Source organism: Henckelia pumila, chromosome 1, assembly GCF_033568475.1.
Source record: "Henckelia pumila isolate YLH828 chromosome 1, ASM3356847v2, whole genome shotgun sequence".
Classification (NCBI taxonomy): Eukaryota; Viridiplantae; Streptophyta; class Magnoliopsida; order Lamiales; family Gesneriaceae; genus Henckelia; species Henckelia pumila.
In genome coordinates this window covers 124,673,664-124,678,350 of record NC_133120.1, presented here as the reverse complement: position 1 = coordinate 124,678,350, position 4,687 = coordinate 124,673,664, and positions in this window count along the sequence as shown.

Genomic DNA, 4,687 nt, shown 5'->3' with positions numbered 1-4,687 from the left:
ACCCAAACCGCACACTGAAACCGAATTCTATTTCTAGTCGATTTTACAATATGTTAATTATCAGAGTGATCAAAATCAATACCTCCTCTGTCGACTTGGAATCGATTAACATGCAAGCAAATAGTTGATCAGACTATTCACAAGATAAATATAAATCTAACAATCAATAAAATAAAATCAACTCTGAAAAATCCCAAACAAACATCCAAGTTTTCTACATGAATTTGTTCGGCCCAATCACGCCGTCTTGGTTGAAAATAAACTACTCAATAATTAAAAACAATAATTCAAAAATAAAAATAAAAAGAAGAAAAAAAAGAAGAAATCTTCTCTCCCAAGCCTTGTAGCCGCCTCCTCTGTGTTGTGCGCGTTCTGGAACTTCGAAACCCTCAAAAATATGTTATATCTTGTATATATATGGTCCGGAACGCCTACCAGTTAATTTCCTCTCAAAACAAGGATTTTTTGGAACACATATGACCCCCGAACACGCGCGCGCGCGCGCGAGCTTGATTCTCGCGCGAGTGCAGTACAAAAATTCTGCACCGAGCGACGATTTTCAAAAATTCATATCTCTAGATCTAGCCGTCAGATTGAGCTGAAATTTGAACAGAAGCTTTCAAACATCTTGAATTAATCTGAACGGTGGAGATCGGATTTGGAGCTCTTTAAAATTAAATTTGATTTTTTGAACAAAGCTGGTCCGTAATTCACTCTTCAAAAATATATTTTCCTACAAAATTAACCCAAGGAGTGAAATACACACACATGCACTAAAACACATAAAAACACATAAAAATAATATGAATTCACACAAAATAGACATAAATCTATCATGAACTAATGCATACAAAATGCACTTATCAGTGATCTTGCATATCGACTCGCATTACCTCCAGTACTGTCAGGTATACATGACGTATTTCACGTGTCTATTATAAGGAAAGACAGCTTCGAAACAAATCCATTCCGCTTGTTAAGGTGCAATGGAGTAGACACGGGATTGAAGAAGCTACTTGAGAAACAGAACATGATATGAGACAGCGTTATCCAGAGCTATTTCACTGATGTGAGTTTTCTTCAGTGTTTCTGTTATTTATTTATCTTATGTATGTTCAGATTGCATGCGATTTCGAGGACGAAATCATATCTTAGTAGGGGAGAATTGTAAAGCCCGAGATTATTTAATTTTAATCCGAGTATATTTAATTTGAGAATTTTGGAGTTTGAGTTTAAATTCTAATATTCTTAAATTATTTAGGATTGAAATTGAATTAGAATATTTTCATTTGGATTGAATTGCAAATAGTGGAGTCTTGAGGGGCCAAAATGCAATTTTTGGAATTAGTGGATGACACATGTCTTGGTCCTAGCTTTGTACGTGTATGTGTATGGATTTCATCAGATTTACATTCTTCTTCAACAGCAAGAAACCGAGAGCCTATCTTTCTTGTCCAAATTTCATCTTCAACCTTCATTATTTCAAGATCCGTCCATCCGAATAAAATTCTGAGCACGATTTTGGAATCCTTGCAACAAGAGCTTTGTTGTGATGTAAGTATCTTCTTGATTCAGCTAGTTTCGAAATTTATGTTGGTAGGGATCAGATTTGAAGCATGAATATGTGTTTTTGGTGTTATGTATCTTGTATATTCGAGGTCGAAGCGAAGAACGAGTGTCCTCAGCATTTTATATGAATTGTTGAAGCTATTTTCGAACTTGTAACATCTGACATGGTTGGTTAGTGATGAACTCTTGCTGGTATGAGTATGTTATTGAGTTTATACGATGGTTAGAATTGGTATAGATGGGGTTACGATTACCGATTTTTGTCGTTACGCCGCCGGTTCACAAAATTGATAGATTTTGTATTCTTGTGATTGAGCTGTGGTATAACTGAGTTCTTGCTGATGTTATGGCTTTGAATACCATTCATTTCAGATTCAATCAAAGGACAATAGCTTCGAGAGTTTCAGTTTCGAACCGGGAAAGATTTGATCAAAGTTGGTGAGCTTTAGACTTTGATTCTTGAGTTTACCTTGAGCAGATTTGTGATTGCAATTGTGTATTTTGTAGCTTGTGGATCTATCTCATTTCTTATCAAGACTAAGGTATGATACGACGATGATCAAGTCGGGGATGTTCATCGAGACGAGTTCACTTTCTCGATTCCCTTAAATCACACAATACTTGACATATATGTTTAGATTATGATTATGTTATCTTGTTATCTTTGTGAGTTTAATATTTATTCAAGTCTTGCCGATATCATTGATGAGTTTTAAACTTTGATATCAAATATCAATGACGAGTACTTATCATTGATAGATCGACTTCGGTTATAGCATCAGTGATGAGCTTAAGCCTGATGATGAGGGATGTGTTCTAGCATCTAACCGTGTCGTTCATATAGCCTTGAATCCTTATTATGGAGATAATTGCTTTGTGGTATTCAAGTTGGTGTTATATTGAAATGCATGAAGCTTGTTATTTGTGTTTCAATATATGTTTTCGTAGTTTCATACTAAGTTTATACTTACCGGTTTTCCGGTTGTTGTTTTGTTTCGTGTGTGCATTACAACAGAGGATGCAGGGCCGAGTCGTAGAAGGTCTTGAACGATGGGAGTTAGAGAAGGGGCGTTCCGGGCTAAGTTTGAAAAGTGTTGTCAAGAATATTAGTTTTGTTATAGCATTTGTGTTGGTTGTGTTTGTATCAACATAGTAGTCTAAACTTGAAGTTAGTTTGAATACTTTTAGTATCTTGTAAACTTGGCTTTTGAATAAAGTTGTCATGTATGTTGTACATGTTGTTCTAGTATATATAGCTTTGTTTACATTGATTTTATGTTATTAGATAGCAAGACACAAGCCAAGGACAGCACAAGAGCATAAAAGGAATTTGCAGATTTTTCTGCACTGCAGGTGCCGCTCGATCGGCGCACTTTGGCCGATCGAGCGGTGCATTTGAAATGCCAACCCGAGGGTTGGTATCTCCTTGGCCGCTCGATCGGTCAAGTTTGGCCGATCGAGCGGTGGGTTCAAACTTTTTTAAAAAAAAAATTTATTTCTTTTGTATCACTTATGCTTAGTCCTAATGCTTAGTATTGAGTTGATGGATTAAAGTAGACGTGCCCGGGGTTGCCACAAATGTGATTCCTTTGGGCATGACTGAAATCGTGCACACAAGCAAACACTAAATATAATGTTCGGTCTACTAGCAGTAGCATAAAGTAAGGAGCCAATCATACTACGAAAGGAAGATTGATCTACAGATTTACCATTTTCATCCTTGTTGAGTCTGATTGTTGTGCTCATTGGTGTGGATGATGATTTTGTGTTCTCCATCCCAAACTTTTTTAGAATCTCCTTGATGTATTTGCTTTGGTTCACAAAGAACCCATCCTTGCACTGTTTGATTTGCAATCCGAGGAAATAGTTAAGTTCCCCCATCATGCTCATTTCAAAGTGTTCCTGCATAAGCTTGGAGAAATCTTGACAGAGAGTTTCGTTAGTAGAACCAAAAATTATGTCATCAACATAAATTTGCACAATCAATAAATCATCTTTGACATTTTTGGTAAATAAAGTAATGTCAATCTTTCCTCTTGAAAAATCATTTGAAAGAAGGAAAGTTGATAATTTTTCATACCAATCTCGAGGAGCTTGTTTCAAACCATACAATGCTTTGTTAAGTCTAAACACATGATCATGCAAAGAAGGATCAACAAAGCCATCAGGTTTTTTAATGTAAACTTTCTCTTTTAATTCACCATTAAGAAAGGCACTCTTAACATCCATTTGAAATAACTTAAAATTTCTACAGCAAGCAAAAGCAAGTAGCATGCAAATAGATTCTAGTCTAGCAACAGGCGCATAAGTTTCATCATAATCTAAGCCTTCTTCTTGACTATATCCTTTTGCTACAAGCCTAGATTTATTTCTAGTGATAGTACCATGCTCATCAAGTTTATTCCTAAATACCCATTTAGTTCCAATAATAGATCTATCATACGGCTTAGGAACAAGATACCAAACATCATTACGTTTAAATTCATTCAACTCATCTTGCATAGCAATAATCCATGAATCATCTAATAAAGCATCATCAATGCACTTAGGTTCAACATGCGAAACACAAGCAAGATGATTGCAAATATTATTAAGTGAAGAGCGAGTGGTTACTCCCTTCGAAGGACTTTCAATGATAAGATCTATAGGATGATCTTTGTGAAGCGTCCAATCATTCGGAAGTGGTGTTTTCTCAACAGAAACATCTATTTCATTTAAGCTTGAGGAGGCCATCTCTTCTTCAAGTAATTCTATATCATCGTTAGTATTACGAGGAACTATAGACATGGATTCATCAAATACAACATGCATTGATTCTTCAACAAGTAAAGTGCGTTTATTAAATACTCTAAAAGCCTTACTCGTAGTAGAATATCCAAGAAAAATACCTTTGTCGGATTTGACATCAAATTTGCCAAGGTTGTCCTTACCATTATTATGAATGAAGCATTTTGATCCAAAAGCCCGAAAGTATAAAATGTTAGGCTTTCTCCCTCTCCATAATTCATATGGAGTTTTCTTGAGAATTGGCCTTATTGATACACGATTGATAATGTAACAGGCAGTATTCATTGCTTCAGCCCAAAAATATTTTGGTAGAGAATGCTCACATATCATG